Consider the following 18298-nt stretch of genomic DNA (forward strand, 5'->3'; position numbering starts at 1 on the left):
ACCTGGTAGGTTTCGGAGTTCAACAATGCATGGCATAAATATTGATGAAATCAATAGTTGATGTAACATCTAGATGTTCTGGGCAAAAATCTTGATTTACATCAAGACTTAAGAATTGTTGTACACTTAAACTTTTTCCTTTTATTTTCTTTGAATTTGGAAGTTTAGTAGCTATTGACATAAATGTTGTGGATAATGCACCATTTGCTTATAAAGTAATTTTGTGCCAGACAGATAATTCTGATATTTCTGCAAATAAGTAGGGCTCCTTAAGAGGGAGGGGGGGATTATATCAGAAGTTGTACCAAGACTCCAGGCAGCAAAGAGAACACCTACTCAAACAATTGGTAAAATGTTACTTGTTTCAGAGAAACTCTGATAAAAGCAAAAAAAGGTTTAAAAATATATAAATGGTTATTTCTAGAATTTAGAGTCCTAAGATTCAAAATTCTGTGTTTTTTTAGTCATTATTAGTAATTTGGAGTGTTGGCTGATAAATTCTTTCCTGTCTAAAGTGGCTGGTTTATGTGTTCAGTTCAACTTTCCATCCCTTTCTCGAGGAAATGAAACTACAACAGTTACTGTTAGGTTAGCAATCAGTACCTTTGACAAAATAGGAGACAAGCCATTCATCACTACCACTTTCAGCTGAGAAGTACCCACCTGCACAATTATGGAAACTCATGGTAGCTGAGATAGTAAAATATTAACAGGCTAAGTTCATCAAAGTGGCATATAGCTACTCTGGGCACCGTGTATAGTTACTTCTTCTTAAGGCAAGGGAGGGAGTAGTTAAGAGGACAAAAAAAACTGGCAGTTAACTTTGAAGATTCTCCTTGTTATTCACATTGCAGTGTTCTGAGCAAATGAATAAGTTAAATGGCATTGCTTTATTATGCATGTATTTTTATTTTAAAATTTTGAATGTATAATTGCCTTGTCTTGGAAAGAGATTAGTTTAGTTGCAAATCCCTTGGAATGACAGAATCACTAAGTTTGAGAAAACATAAAGATCAGTGTTATTCAAAGCATGGTTCATGGGCTGGCATTAGTCAGCAGATTATTGATTATCAGCCCCTGATGACACAGAATAGAAAGTGAAAATTTAAGATTTTTGTATCAGTTTGATTTTTTTATTTTAGAAAATATTGAGGGGAAAGGACTAATATTTCAGTGACAGTTTGACAAGAACTACTCTAGATTACCTACAGCGTGTCCATAACGTTTGTGTGCAATTTAAATTAGTTGACGATTTTGTACACCTTGTATATATGATTCACTTAATCATTTATTCTTCAAGTCAAAAAACTATTTCTAATATCTATGATTGCCAGTGATTGTACTAGAGATTGGATATAGAATGATGAACAAAACTAACTGCCTTTGATTTCTTGTTCTTAGTAGAACTCAGAGTCTAATTTCAGGAATAAATATTAATCACATTTTTATACAAATACAAAATACTGGAAAGGAGACATACAGAGTAATACAGGGCTAAGGAGGGGTTTTCTAAGAAAAATAAATCTGTATACTACATAAAAGGAAGGAGGAAAGAATATTACAATCAGGAGAAACATTATATAAAAGAGCCTTAGGGCATGAGGGAGCATGACAGGCAATAACAAGAGAAAATGTGCCCATGGGCCATTGTGGATTATGTGAGGACTTTTTTCCTTATCTGTGGTGGTGGATATCATGAAAATTATGCAGACCTTTTTTGTTTGTTTTTGCTCATCAACTTTCATTCAACTCTTATTCCAATGTAGCCTAGAGAAACCAAAAGGTTGGACACCCCTGACTGCTTTGGTTTAAGCATATGGCTGTGAAGGAGCAGGACATAGTACAAGAAGTATAGAGGACCATACTAAGAAGACCCTTGTGGGTCATATTACAGGATTATTGCTTTTATTTTAATACTAGTAGAAGAGTATGGGAGAGTTTTAAGTAGAGAAATGAACTGATTATATTAAAATTTGAAATGTTTATTCCAGTTCCTAAGTAAAAATAAATTCTTAGACATGCAGAGAAAATGTAACAAGTTTAGAATCTTTTATGAGTTGACTTGTATTCTCCCCAAAACATGTTGAAGTCTTAACCTCCAAAATGTGCACTCAGAATGTGACCTTACATGGAGACGGGATCTTTATGAAGGTAGTAGAGTAAATCATGTTCAAATGAAGTCATTAAGGTAGACTCTAATCCAGTCTCCCTGGTGTGGTTATGAAAGAGGAAATTTGCACAAGGGAAGGTAATGTGAAGACACAGAGGGAGAAGACAGTCATCTGATAGAAGTGATGCATATACAAGTCGAGGAATGCCACAGAGTTCCACAAACACCAGGAACTAGAAAAGGCAAGGAAGGATTCTCCCCTGCAGCTATCAGAGTGATCATGGTCCGGCCAACACCTTGATTTCCTACTTCTGTCCTTCATCACTGTGAGACAAATTTCTGTGGTTTTAAACTGTGCAGTCTTTGGTAAAGTGTTATAGCCATCTTAGGAAACAAATACAGAAGCTATCAAAGAAGACCAGGTGAAAGAAAAAGACTAGCATGAAAATGGCAATGAAGCAGAATTGTTTCTACCTCTTAGAATACTGATGGATACTTAGAAGGTAAAATGCACAGGGCTAAGTGATAGTATGTGATGTGTAGGAAAAGGAAAGTTGTCAGCAATAATATCTAGGGTTCTAGTTTGCTTAACCTGGTGACTGGTAGTGCCATTCACTAACTCTGGAAACATTGAAAGGGTACCAGGTTTCTAAAGGAAGATCACTTACCCGTGTTGAATTGGAAGTGTCTTTATAAAATGCAAGTTGTAGTAGGATATAAGGTCTGAAGCTCAAGTGAAGGATCTGGGCAAAAATATAAATTCATGAGTCATCTGCATAGAGGTAGAATAATGGAGGAAAGAAACAGAAGAAAAGAGAAGAGAGCTTATGACTGAGCCTTTAAGAATACAAATCATTAATAGTTATATGCAAAAAATTGCATTTGTCATCCAGACTCAAGGAGATTGCAAGGAAAAAGCATGAGTATATATTACATGCACACATACATATACTACGTATACACAATTGTATTTGAATTTAAAGGTTCTTTATTAGCATGGAAGTTGAAAGATAAAGGAACATTCCTTACTGCAGAAAGATATGTGGAAATAAAAGACCAGTCAAATGAGAAAAACAAAGGCTATTTACTTAAAGTTTGCCATAGCAAGGGATCTAGCCGCTGTCACTTATGTTTTGTCAGAGACTCCAAGGCAAGCAAAGGAGAGGGAAAGTGTTATGGTGAAGAGAACAAAAGCAAGGTTTCAAGTATGCCTCTATTGGAAGCTGCTGGCATGGGGAAGCTCACCAGAAGTGAAGCATCCCGCATGATCGTTAGGAGTGCACATTTGGTTTCCTGTGGCTGGAAGCAGGAACGAAAATTGGAAATGCTCTCTGTTATTAGTCTAGTTCTGACCATGTGGGGCTGATTGTTAAAGAAGTTTAGCTTCCCGAGTTGTTACTGGAGATGCAAATTCCCTGATTCTGATTCCTGGTACCGTGGTTATACAAAATGCTAACATTAGGGCAAGTTGCTTTAGGGACATGTGGAAACTGTACTATTTTCACAAATTTTCTATAAGTCTAGACTTAGTTAATAAAACATAGTTTATAGTGGAAATTTCTCGACAGAAGATTTAATTGGTGTGGGGGAAATTGAGTGCCTGATCTTTAGCATAAGACTCTCTTCCTACTTGAGAGACCTAGAGAATCATGACATGGCATGTGAGTTGTGTGTGTGCAGGAGATCAGGAAACTCCAAGAGAGAATGTATATGTGAGGTGTGGCAACACCGGGCCTGATGGTTAAGGGAAAGATTCTCTTGATTCCAAAGATCTCTTGATACCAGAGGCAGAGGTCTATGGTTTTGCAAAAAGAAATTGGAGATATTTAGTCTGACACTTTTTGTGTTCCCCTTTTTAGTGCTGATGTCTGATAAGTAACTTGTAATTACTTTTCCTGCTTTATGACAATAACTACAGACCAATGTTTGCTCAGGAGGGCTCCTCCTGGAGTTCCCCAGGGGGGACACAGACTTGGTGTCAAGCCTTTTCATTCATTGCACCAAAACCCCTTCTTGTGGTGACCCCAAACCCCTTCAAATAGAATTTTACGTATCTATTTTTATTCTTTTAATTTTCCAAATTTTCTTTATTAAACATTTAATTCCTTTAAAATAAAAATATAAGTTAAAATTAAAAAATAACTAAATGCTGCTTAGCCACATGTTTCTTGTGAACTTAGACTCTGGTTTTCAAAATTAATAGGATGTTCAAGTAACTAATTGAGTTTGAGTTGAGGTTGATGGGGCAAGAAACACAGATTTCAAATCTTGATTAATGTTAAAATGTGTAATCCTTGAAAAAATTACTATGACATATCTTAAATAATAATCAAAACATTCCACAATGATAAAAGAAAGGAATTTTTTAAATGACTACATTGTAATAAACAAAAATCCAAATATTAAACGGACCATAAACTGAATACCTTAAGAATATTCTGCATAGAGGTAGAATAGTGGAAGTTAAAAAAAGTTATCATAATGGGACAATTTTTAAAAATGCAAAAGGAAAACATTTTATGGCTCTGGAATTTAGAAAAAGTGTTTAAAAGGCATTACTCTAAAGTAGCATTGACCAAGACATTATTAAAGCACTGCCTACTATTCTAGAAACTATTTTTTAAGGACAGAACCAACAGAAAAAAACTATTTTTTAAGGACAGAAATTCAACTTGGAACAGAACCAAAATAAGCAGTATGTGGGAATCATAAAGGATTTAGGATTTAATGTGTCTTAGAATGTTTCTAGAATGTGCTAATTATGACATGGAAGATGTAAAGGAAACATAAGACAAAATCCCTGACTTCCAGAAATTTAACAGATGTATTAATAAGGCAATTGATACTTGAGAGCAGAGGAGAAACTGTGATGAAGAGATAAATAAATTGTGCTAACCTATTCTGTAGCACTGCAGTTGAATAAAGTTGTCAGGGAAGATTTCGTAAAGGACTAGACAATAATGCGTCCACACACACGTCCATTTGTTTGAGTTAGGAAAAAATCAATAAACAAAAGATGGATGTCTAAAGGTAGGTCTTATATTTTTGGCCTACTGATTTCAGATCAAAACATTTATGGAAAACTCAAATGTTATGCTAAAAACATTCTTCCTCAAATTTCAGAGCATTGGAGTCTGTATAATTATGTACAATATTAATTCTTTTTGTAATAAAAATAGTAATTAACATGGTAGAATATTATTTTATTAATATATTAAATACTATGCAAATAATGGTATATGTATTTTCTCCATTCTGACGAGAGCCATTCAAAATAGGTATCATTATCATCTCCCATTTTTGAATTCATTTTATATGAGGTTCAAAGAAATAAAATCATTTTATGAAATAAATCAACTGATGAGTAGTCAGAGTCCATATTTGTTTATCACCAGTCTTTGAACTCTTCCCTAATATTCTACATTGTCTTTCCAGTCTTTTGGAACTGCCATGAGAGCAGAAGCATGAACCCAATTCTATATGTGATCAACTAGAAATTAGATAAAGAGTTACCTGATACAAGTATCTTCCTTGTCCCTGCTGTGAACTTCTCTCTTTAACCTAAATTGGTGTAATCAGAGTCTACCTCATCTGAAGAGTTGACGCTGTGATTTTTCTCTAAGTTAGTCTTAAGGTCTCCCTCTAGAGAGTGCTATAAATTCTAGCTCTGTCCTGACAGGGCTCCAGAGGATGTGGTCATGAACGCTTACAGTGTGCCTTTCATGGGCTACCTCTTTATCCTGGCAGACAGCCTAATGCCCATGAGTCCAACCTGTGAAAAGGTGTCCCTCCCACAGGAAATTTGTTCATACTGGCAGACAACCTTGTGGCTTTTGTCTGACCAGTGTCCAGTTGATTCTTACCAAGGTAACCACTTTCTAGGAGAGTCTTGTTGGCAGGAAAGTCAGGTTTTGGTGTGTCCATTTTGTTACTCACTGGTACATGAAAGAAGAGGTTTGCCCACTAAAGGGAAGTGGAAGGGAGCTCAGCCAGAGGTTGAGCAAATGAGAGGGAGAGAAAAAGAGAAAAGATAGAAAGAGTTTGTGGAGCCATGCCTTTATTTGGGCTCATGGAATTTATCCCTTTTGGTTTTACCCAGAGGCTATGGCTTAGCTACATTAAAGAAAACAAAATGTGAAAGGAAAACTTATCCCTAACTCTGGTGTTAGCATGTGTGGGATTGGTGCCAGTAAAATGAGGAATTAGCACACAGGAAGGGGGACTTTAACTAAGCCAAAGGTGATGGGGGTGGGGGGGCTAAGTTTTGCATAATGTATATCAGATCTAAAAATGGATATGGAAGCAGCAACTATATTAAATTTATGAGAGTCACGTTGCTGTGTCAGATGCTGTTTAATATATCTAAGACCACTCCCTTCTTGTCTAGTCTTTGAGCTCTTGAGATGTTGTACTCATATGAGCTTTCTCTGGGAAAAAGTTGTACTTTATCATGTATCCCCTATTTTGACTTACAATTTGCTTCCAAAATTCTGTATGAGAAGAGGACAAGGAGGAGAGAACTTATCTTGAATCTCTATTTGTGTCCTGTGGACACTGTTTCAAACTTAAAGTAACTTTAGACTATTTAAATGCATACTTTATAGAAAATTTTATAAATATCAGTGGTCTACATTAATGATAATTATTATCTCCTTTTATGTTGTGTCAGGAGGGAGAAAACTGATGACATTACAATTACAAAACGGCACTGCCACTGGCTCCCACTTTTGACTCCCCAAATCCTCTATTTCCATTGTACCTCACCTGTAATTCCTCAGAAGTTAATATAATCCTGGTTTAGGTCTCTTACCAACAATCATCCAATTAATTCATCAATATGAAGTGCTTTAAGCCTCTCCCATGGAAAAAGCACTATGTTGGGGGCACTTGTGCACTAAAAAAATTATCAAAACAGGGCAGTGCCTGTGGCTCAAGGAGTAGGGCGCCGGTCCCATATGCTGGAGGTGGTAGGTTCAAACCCAGCCCCGGCCAAAAACCAAAAAAAAAAAAAAAAAAAAAAAAAAAAAATCATCAAAACAATTTGGTTTGTTAGGGGAAATTATAATCCATTCATGAATTTAATACTTAAATATCTGTATCTGAGGTTATTTGTTGTTAAAAGTACTTCTTCAAGGGTAGCACCTGGGGCTCAAAGGAGTAGGGCACCAGCCCCATATACCGGAGGTGGAGGGTTCAAACGTAGCCCCAGCCAAAAACTGCAACAACAACAAAAAAGTGCTTTTTCAAGTCTGTAATAAAAAGAATCCTGGACCAGGATCTGTAGGATGTGATATAGAATGTGTAGCCATGCAAATACACTTTCATTTACCAGTGACCTGTTAGTGATATAAATCCCAATAGTACTTTGTATACTCCCTGTGGACAGAATACCTTCTTAGACCACATTGAAACCATTTTTTATAAATATATTTTCCTGTCTCAACTACAAGTCAAATATACTATTTGAAATTCTAATAAATTCATACTGGTAAACTCTGCCTTTTATTCTATATATAGATGTGGACTGTTTCAGTCTTCATTATAATGACAGTATACATGAGAATACAGGCAGATGGAAGACCTGTGAAAGGAATAATGCTAACTAGAGAGTCAGAGAAAGAGGCGATAGATTCCAAATAGAAAAATATATTTAAGCTTAACTTTTCCATAAAATTTACTTTTAATTTCCATAAGTATGAGTATAGAGCAGTGGTTCTCAACCTTCCTAATGTTGTGACCCTTTAATACAGTTCCTGTGGGTTGCAGTTCACAGGTTGAGAACCACTGGTATAGAGAGTGATTTGTCATTTCAAAAATAAGGCAGTGGTAATTTAAATAAATTAATCACAATAACCAATTCATAAAATTGAAATGTTACTACCAGGAGTCAGGTCCAGGTCTTTTCTTACACTATTGAATACTCTATTTCAGCTTTTCTCTTCTCTTTCCTTCCCTTCCCTCCCTTCCCCTCCCCTCCTTTCCTCTTCTTTTCTTTCTCTCTCTCTTTTTATATTTTGGAGAAGACTAGCTAACTCAGTTAATAGAGCATGAGACTCTTAATCTTTTAAAATTTTTATAAATATACAGTAGTCGTATGTATTTGTGGGGTATATGTGATATTTTGATGGAATATATAATCAAATCATGGTAATTGGGGTACATGTGTATCCACCATCTTTGACATTTTCCATGCCTTTGTGTTAGGAACATTCCAGTTTCACTCTTCTTGCTACTTTGAAATGTATAATAAATTATTGTTAGGCATGATAGCCCTATTATTCTACTGAACACTAAATCTTATTCCTTCTCTATAACTGTATTTTTCTACCCACTAACCAAACTACCTTTACTGGGGAGTATTCCCTCTAGCCTTTGCTACCCTTCCTAGCCTCTGATCACCATCATTCTACCCTTTTTCTCTATGAGATCAATTTTTCTTAGCTCCCATATATGAGTAAGAACATATAATATTTGTCTTTCTGTGCATGCTTTATTTCACTTCACATACTGTCCTCCAGCTCATCACATTGCTGTAAAGGACAGAATTTTATTCTTTCATACAGCTGAATAGTATTCCATAGTGTACATATGCCATGTGTCTGTATTCATCTATTGGTGGACATTTAAGTTGATTCTATGTCTTGGCTATTGTGAAAAAGTGCTGCAATAAACATAGGAGTGGAGATACCTCTTCGATACATTGATTTCCTTTCTTCTGGATTTATAGTCAGTAATAGAGTTGCTGGATCATATGGCAGTTCTATTTTTTGTCTTTTGAGGAACCTCAATATTATTCTTCATAGTGGTGTACAAATTTCACTTCCCATGTACAGTGCACAAGGGTTCTAATTTCTCTATGTATTTTATAGCATCTGATATTGCCTTTTTGATACGAGCTGTTTTACCTGGGCTGAGACAATATCTCATTATGGTTGTAGTTTGCATTTCTCAGATGATTCGTGAAGTTTATTGTATTTTTGCATACCTGTTGGCCATTCGTATGCCTTCTTTTGAGAAATATTTATTCAGATAGTTTGTCCATTTTAAAATCAGACAAAGTGTCAGTGCACAAAGGTGTTCGTGTCCTGTTGCCACTAATATGTATTCAAGGCCCTAGGCTGCTTCAATCAGTGGGTGGTGAATCCTGCCAGGACTGTGTTTATCCAGCCACGGAAGTAGATTCCTTTCTGTCTCCAGGTGGGTCTAGAAATGCCTTCCGGGAGCAATGTTCCAAAAGTGGACACCTCAGGATCTGCCTGGCATTTTATTGTACAGTGGCAGAGCTAGTACTGAGGTTGTAAGACAAAGTCGTTTGTACCATTTGTTCTACTTCTCCCAAGTGGAAGGCATCACTCATTCTGGAGTTGGAGGGGGGATTACACAGGTCACCACAGGGCCACTCTAGCTGGTATTACACTGGGTCACACTCTAAGCCACTACTTTCAGACCAGTAGAGCCTTAGGGCTTGCCCAAAGACTGCAGTCACAGCCCAGCTGACACTCAGACTTATTTGGGGTACCAGATCATTTACTCAGCCAGTGGTGAAGCCCGTTGCTACTTGAGTTCCTCCTACTGGGGTGAGGAAATTTCGTTCTGGCCCAGAGCTTGTCTAAATGCTTCCTTCATGGTCACTGGTGAAATTTCTGTCTAATAATTGTGTGTATGTTGTTACAGGGTGGCACTGAATTTCCTCCCTTCCTCCCTGCTGCTGCCTGGGTTTGGGAGAGGGGTGGTAGAGGCAATGTCAGACTGTCTCTCCTACTTTTTTCAATACCTGTTTCCTTGTTACTATATTATAAACAGGTACTGTGATTGCTCATTTGATTTTTGTTGGTTCTTATGAGGTTGTTTTCCTGCACAAATAGTTGTTCAATTTTGTGTTCCTCTTGGAGAATGATTGCTAGAGGGTTCTATTTGTCCATCTTGCTCCACCTCCTTCCTCTTAATATCTTATATATCTGATGTTGTGTCAGGATAAGAGGAGACAGACTTGACCATGAGACAAGTAAGACAAAGCATCGATGAACAAGGCTTCATAGAAAGGGTAAGAAACAAGGGTAATAATGTCTCAATTCTGAAAGGGGACATGTTCAAAAGTAAGTATAACTTATGAAAAAGTACATCTAAAATAGAATCAAAATTTTCTAACAAAGGGAAGATGAAAACTTAACTGTAATAATAAAAAATATAAAATTCTTATTATTTTACATCAAAACATAACGTGTTCCTTTTCATGGTATTTTACATTACATCATGCTATTGCATGATATTATATTGTAATCTAGTTTTTCAGAACCATTGCTTATGAAATGTTTATCCACTTCCTCCTGTAGTTCTCTCCACTCTCATCCTCAAAACAGCTTTGCCTAAGAACCAGTTTCCTTTTAGTGAGGATTTATTATCATTGCTTTAAAGCAGTCCAGAGGGGTGCCCTGGAAGCTCATTTTCCCAGACACTTCAAATATGTACATGCCACAAAATCAGCTACCTAGTGAGTTAAAACCCCATAATTGCAATAGCAAAAGGAAAATTACTCAAGCAGATTTGGTTAGCCACAGTAACAAGACTTATAACCTTTATGAAGGCCTTTGGGCCCTAATTATTCAGCAGCTGCTGCCTAGGCTAAAACATACCCGTGTCTCTAGCAGTTAATTTGCATCTCCCTTCCCCTTAAGCAGGCTGTCTTGTTCTGTTGTGTTACCTGACCTATTTTTGAGGCCCTATACCCCATCTATATACAAAGTCTCTCATTCTCCAACTTCAAGCAGAAAATTTTTGATTAGTAATATTTAATAAATCCAAGGGCTTTTGAAAAATTAGATTTAAAAATCACCTAGAGGGATAATCTAGTTTTCAGTTGAATAGTAGACACATCATGTCACCAGCCAATTCCTGAAAGAGCCAGGTTTCCAGGGGCTCTAAAAAAGTCACTTCCATAAGAGAAGCTGTCATGATAAATGATTCATCAGATTCATTACAGATTATCCATACATTTTGGTTACAGTCATGGCCATCTGTCTGTTACTTCTTCTTGTGGGAATGTCAAAACCGAGGGTCATTCTCTGCTTTTTTTTGTTGATTATGCATCAAAGGGTGAAGTTTTGAGTTGAACAATTCTGCAGTCACTTCATTTCTTTTTTTCCTTGGTGGCGGTTGGTGGTCATTATAGACTAGATCATTACACAAATCACTGCACAGATGTTTTCTTGAGTGATAGAAATTCCTACCCAAGGTTCAAAACTTTGTTAACTTCCATTTGTGCTAAAACAATCATCAGTATATTTTGGACCACAGATCTTCGAAGTCAGAAGATAATTGAAATACAAGTATAGCACATCTCTTCCTTCTCAGATGTTTCCTTAATAAAACAGATGCAGTGTTTCCACTCCATAACACTACTTTCCTTTTTAATTGACCAGGAAAAAATCAGAAAAAAAAAAAAGGAAAGAAGAAAGCTTGTTTGCTGTTGGTTTTTGTTTTCTGTCCAGAGAAGCAGCAATGAGTATTTGCGTATATATTCACTGCCATCTATCTAACGCATCTCTCTGTCTACATAGCTATAGAAATATAGAGCTCTATAGATATGGATATAGATCTACATAGCTATAGAAATATAGAGCTCTATAGATATGGATATAGATGTGTATCTACATATCTCTAGAGAGATATAGAGTAACACAAAGAGACAGATAAGGAGATTATATTCCTTTTGTTTTCACTTATCGGTAGGACTAGGTACATAATTTATGAGGCCCAATGCAAAAGGAAAATGCAGGGTCCCTTGCTAAAAAAATACTGAGATTTTCAAGATGGTGACAATAGTACATTAAACCAAGCACTGGGCCCTGTGTGACTGCATTGGCCTTGTGACCTTGGGGCCAGCTCTATTGAATTCTGAGTAGACACTAGTGACAAAAAACTCTATCAGGTTAACTCTTCTGTCCTCTTCAGCTTGCTGAGCGAAATACTAGGAGTTAAATAAAAGTGAAATTGGCAGCCATCCAGTTTATAGTTAACATTAAACTAGGGCATTTGGAGATAGGAGAGCAACGCCCTTTTCTAATTTGCAGTGAGCATCTTTTTGTTTGGGTGATTGTAAGCTGAATGCTTAGAATAGGGAAAATAAAGCTGGTGACACCTTGTCAGTGATTTAATTATTTTCCCATCTACACTTGTTTTTGAAGCTTATCAGAGCAAGGTACTGTGTGGGCAGCCCAGCTGTCACTGTTATCATTGTGGCTGGAAGTGTTGTAGTCCTGATTCCCATTGTAAGGCAATTAATCTTTTGCTTTGTACTAATGGATGAACAAACATATTTACTGCAGCATAAAATCCTAATTATTTTTTAACAGATGCATAAAGGGAAAGTAAATTAATGGCAAGTGACAATTGTGATAAATGTATACTGTATCTTTAAATGTCAGGATTCTATGGTATAGCCTGAGCCTAGGCCTGGATATGAAAGTTGTAGCCCTCGCATTTGCCTGTGTGAGATCACACAGTCATCATGCTTAAAACCTATTCTTAGAGATTAACTTGTACTCTTATTTATTTGTTTGTTTGTTTATTTATTTTGGTGATGGTTCTAGAAGAATTTTTGATTTTTGATTCATTAACCTGTTTATCTTTTTAAAAATATTCATTTTTAACTATTAGGGGCACATACCACTTGTATCTTTTTATAGGGTACTTGTGATGTTTTGATATAGGCAATGTGATTAAATCAGGGTAATTGGAGCATCCATCACCTCTAGAGTTCATCATCTCCTTGTGTTAGGAATATAATTCCACTTCCAATTCTACTCTTTTAATTATTTTAAAGTATACCATAACTTATTGTTTATTATAGTCACTTTTTTGTGCTATCAAATACTGTTGATTTTATCGATCTGGCATCCATTGACATCTCCCCCCCGCCCCCCAGCCTCACTACCCCTTCTAATTTCTGGTAATTATCATTCTATTCTCTGTCTCCATAAGATCAATTATTTTAATATTTAGCTCCTGCATATGAGTGAGAATGTGTGAAATTTTTCTTCTGTGCTTGGCTTGTTCCACTTAACATAATGCTCTCCAGTCTATCCATGTTGTTGAAAGTGACAAGATTATATATTTTTATGGCTATATAATATTCCATTGTGTATATGTACTATAATTTCTTTATGCATTTGTAATCTTGGCCATAGTGAAAGGTGCTATAATAAACATGGGAGTATAGATGTCTTTCTGGTACACTGATTTCTTTCTTTTGGATATATACCTAACATAAAGATGGCTGGGCCAAAATTTCCATACTATTCTTTTGTTTGTTTGTTTTATTTCTGATTAATATAGTGTACATACAATTAGGCCACATTGCTTGCATTTGTCAAGCAAGGTCTCAAGCAAATCCACAGAAAACCAGCAAACAACTGGTTTTCCGTCCAAGAGACTGGACGGAATCTTTTCTCATGGGGATGGATGAATGGTCAACACACTCATGAAGAAATGCTCCTTGTCTCTACTTATTAGAGAAGTTCAAATCAATACCACTCTGAGATATTGCCTAACCCCAATGAGAATGGCTCACATCACAAGATCCTAAAACAACAGATGCTGGCATGGATGCAGAAAGAAGGGAACAACTGTCCTTTACTATTGACGAGACTGCATACTATTATAGCCTCTATAAAAAGAAGTGTGGGGAGTCCTCAGAACTAAGTAGCCTTTCCATTTGATCCTGCTATCCCATTACTAGGTATCTACCCCGAAGGAAAAAAAAAAAGTCATACTATTCCTTATGGTAGTTGCACTAATTTACATTCCTACCAATAGTGTACGAGAGTTCCCCTTTCTCCACATCCTCACCAGCATTAATAATCACCTATTTTTTTTTAATAAAAGCCATCTTAACTGGAGTGAGATGATATCTCATTAATAAATGGTGCTAAGAAAATTGAACTCTCTGTAGGTATAAGAATGAAATTCGACCCCATCTCTCACAATATACAAAATAGAATGAAAATAGATTAAAGTCTTAAGTCTAAGAGCTGAAACTATGAAATTACTGAAAGAAAACATTGGGAAATACTTCAAAACTTTGTTCTGGGCAGGGACTTTTTGAGTAATACCCCCAAAGCGCAGGCAAGCAAAGAAGAAATAGACAAATGGGACCACATGAAGCTAAAAAGCTTCTGTACACCAAAAGGAACAAGAAAGTGAAGAGATAACTCACACAATGGGAGAAAATATTTGCAAACTCCCCATCTGACAGGGATTCATACGGGATGAAATAAGTACCTCCAATCACTCAATAGGAAGAAAGTCTGATTAAAAAATAGGCAAACGATCTGCATAGGCATTTTTGAAAAGAAGATATAGAAAAGACCAATGAGTGTAAGAGAGTAACTTGTACTTTCTTGATTAGAAATTATAGTAATAGCCAGGGATGTCCTCCATGGAATGACATGTCTCATGGGTTACTCTTGAGCTATTGCTACTTCTACTTTAAAAATACATATTTACTTTTACATATTTTAAAAATACAAATAGCAACAGTAATGCGTTTTAAATTCATTTTGCTCTGTATCAGGCTGGCTGCCCTCAAAAAAATTCTATTAAAACCATTCACAATTGCAATAATATGCAGAAATTCAAAAATATAATTTGAGCCGCAAGAAGCCTAATAAAGTTTAGCACATAATGTATGATTCCCTTCCATGTAAAGTTTGGATACAATAAAAACTGTTTTTTCTTTGAGGAAAAACAGCAACGTTTTGCTGCAACTGCTTCAGTCTTTGGAGTGGGGATTTATTAGAAAGGATACTTCTGGGTTGCTGGTAATGATTTTGTCTTTGCTGTGAATGCTGGGTATGCAGATGTTTTCAGTTTGTAATTATTTGATGAGTTGTGTGTTTGGATATGTACACTTTTCCTTAGAAATATTGTACTTTAATAACAACTTTAAAGAAAAGCCTTCACTCTTTTGTTGTTTGATCAATAGCCCTGATTTTAAAACTGAGGTGTAAGACAGATAAGTAAGAGAGAATGCCAAAAAGTTGAAAAGAAGCAGGACAATATTTTGAATTCATGTTTTCTTTAATTTTAAGTAGTAGTCTCCTCTACCATAAGGTTAACTTCTTAGCTTTTCTGTCTCTCTCTACTGAAAGAGATTAAAAAGGCATTGTGTGTTTTGCTATGGAAAAAAAGTAAATTCTATTTATAATATTAAAATTATTCACTTCACCTTTTAAATTCTATTTATAATATTATTTCCAACATGGGGAAGACAAATGCATTTGTGAAAGGGAAAACTGCTACTGTTTGCAAGATCACTTTGCTGGTTCATCGTTACTGGAGCATAATGCTTCCCATCCATTATTGCTCTGTCCTCTGTAGATGGTAGTTTTTGTGCTAAATAGTCATGATGTTACTACTTTTGAGATTCATCCATACAGTTGTAAAGGATTTGTTGGAAGCAACCCAATTAAACTTTTATTCTCTTATGTGTATTTTTACTACATCAAATTTCTGTAACGTGCCCTAAATTCTATTTCATACTGATGTGTTCAGATTTCTCTCACAGTTAGGCATTACATCTTTTCCTTGTCTCTTTGTTGGTTTGTCTAACACTGTTATATCTCTTTCTTTCTAATACTATTAAATCTCTTTCTTTCTAAATGCCTTTGCTGCCTTTTGATGATTTTATTCAAAGTTTCGTCCGAGAGTGAAGACAGGGATAACTGGAGGATGTTTTGGGTTTGTTCTTATTAAGCCCTTCAATAGCTCCCTGTAAAAACTTACAGAACTGTGAACAAACCTACCATGATTAACTTATCCTGAAATTCCAAAAATTCCTTTGGACTTACCTTTCTTCCGCTTACCTAGATCATCTCTAAGTATTTTCTACTTCCAGTCCCTAGCACCTAAACTTGCTGTTTTCCCCCTTTTCCTATTTATAGTCTGTCTGTTTAATTTAGCCATCAGTTTCTACTCTCTTACCTTCATATGAACATTGCTGCCCCTGCAAAGCTTCATTGCAAACTAGAATAAAGGGTACACCCTTTGTTCTTTCCCACAGACACATGAGCAAATTAAATAATACAAAAGGGAAATTACAAAATGGTAATAACAAGCTCTTATTAATGTTTTCCTTCATTTTTGATGATCTTTTTTTCAATTTTGGAGAATCTTAGCATGATAAAAGTAGAATAGTAGGTCTTGGCTTGGAACTCCAAGAGAAGCTGGATCCTATTTATGCCTTAGTACTAAGTAAAAAATCACTGAATAAAACTGATTCTTCCTTATGAGTAGCCCATTTTATTTGGAGAAGTGAACCAGTTAGTAGAAAAGTAGATTGCAGCATGCCTAAGAATGCCCTGGCAAAATGTGTAATATAAAGTGCTACACTGGAGTGGAAGTCATCTCACAAATAAAATGGCTCTATTATATTTCAGAGAGTTCTTGACTTTTCGGCCTTTCTACTAAGAACTCATCAGAGTGAAAATAAATTATTTTATCTACTGCCTTTTTAACAACACTTCAAATGAATTTAGGACTGCTGAAGAAAAAGAAAAATCTTAGTCTGAAAATCTCTGAATTACAGCTCTTTTTTTACCTTTGCTTTCTCATATTAATACTAATAACTAATGTATATGCTGCATAATCTATATTATTTGATATATTTTTATTTTGATTATTTCAAATATAAAATGCTCACTGATATTTTAATTAACAAAACAACTCATGTGAAATGCTATTCAAAATATCAGAACTCTAATACAGTTTTTTTAAGAAAATGAGGCCCATAAAATGTTTCTAAAGAGTTTTAATAATATGGGAAATGGTAAAAATATAATGTTAAGTTTTAAAAAGACAAAAAACAGGTATCACAATTTGAGGTAAATATATAAAATGTATTTGCAGTAAAATAGACTAAAAAGAGATACACCAGGACTCAGGGAACAATGCAGCACTTCTCTTGTATAATTTACGTAAGTAAATACTGTATATATTTCAGAAACATTGAGCAGTACTATTCCTAAGACTTAAATCCTTGTAAGCAACCTTTATTTTTGCATGGGAAGATATAAATAAATAAGGTAATGTTATAATATGAATCATATGAAGAATATTTGTTATAATCTTTAGTGCCTATTAGTCACCAATCCATATTGATAAGTAGATGCAGTTGTGATACACTGAAAAAAGAAGTAAGCAAGCAACATGACATTTTGGCTAAGAAAAGGTTGCTACTTGACTACATGTTTTTGCTAGCTATAACATAATGCTAGCTATAACTGTAGTTTCCAATAAATACTAAATAATAGTCTTCATTAAATCTTTTACAACTCTTATGAGATAAAAATTTCAGATGAATTCTTCTTTCTTTCTCCTTTCCTCCACATGAGTTTTTAGAAGTTTGGTGTGCCATATTACACCTATATAAATGGTTCTTTGGGAAATGTCATCTTTATTTTATCGCATACAATTGATTTAGTCTAAATCATGGAACCCCATAGGACATCTGCCTCTTAACGATGATGGCAATATCAAAATATCTATATTTCTCCCATCCTATGAGTGTAAGATAAAGCTTCTAAAATATAACCTCCAGAGCATATGTCAAATACCAAGGCCTAACCTCAATTTCATATAATAGAATGACTGTCAGTGGATTATGTTAGGAGATCAGAATCTATCTCTATTTTTGTGACATTGTGATTTCAGAGGATCTTTTTTCTCTCTTCTAACATTTTGCCATTCATTTTCTCTCATTGGAGCAGCATGTAAAGAAGAAATATTTTTGCCTTACAGCTATTTTCATCTGCCTCACTTTCAGGCACACTTAGCAAACTGGCATACAAAGAAGGGATGAAATAATTTAACAATAAGTTAATTAAATGAGTGTTTATATGGGAATTCTACAACATAAAAAATTACTCAAAGATTTTTACTGACTTAAGTTTTTGAGCTTTATAGATGCATTTTAGACTTGGAAATACAATACTAAGAAATCATTTAGGAAGTGCTATTGGGTTATTAAGGGAATAGCAATAAGTCTGACCATGTATGGGCTGGGAATCAAAGCCATAGCTCCAGACTGCCTTACAGTAGAGCCCCTCAGGTGCAGTTTACTGACACTTAGCACGTGAAAAAGCTATCTCCCTTCCTATTCCATTTCTTGCTGTCTCATAAACTATTACAGAT

The sequence above is a fragment of the Nycticebus coucang genome, chromosome 14 (genome assembly GCF_027406575.1).
Source record: "Nycticebus coucang isolate mNycCou1 chromosome 14, mNycCou1.pri, whole genome shotgun sequence".
NCBI classification, from domain to species: domain Eukaryota; kingdom Metazoa; phylum Chordata; class Mammalia; order Primates; family Lorisidae; genus Nycticebus; species Nycticebus coucang.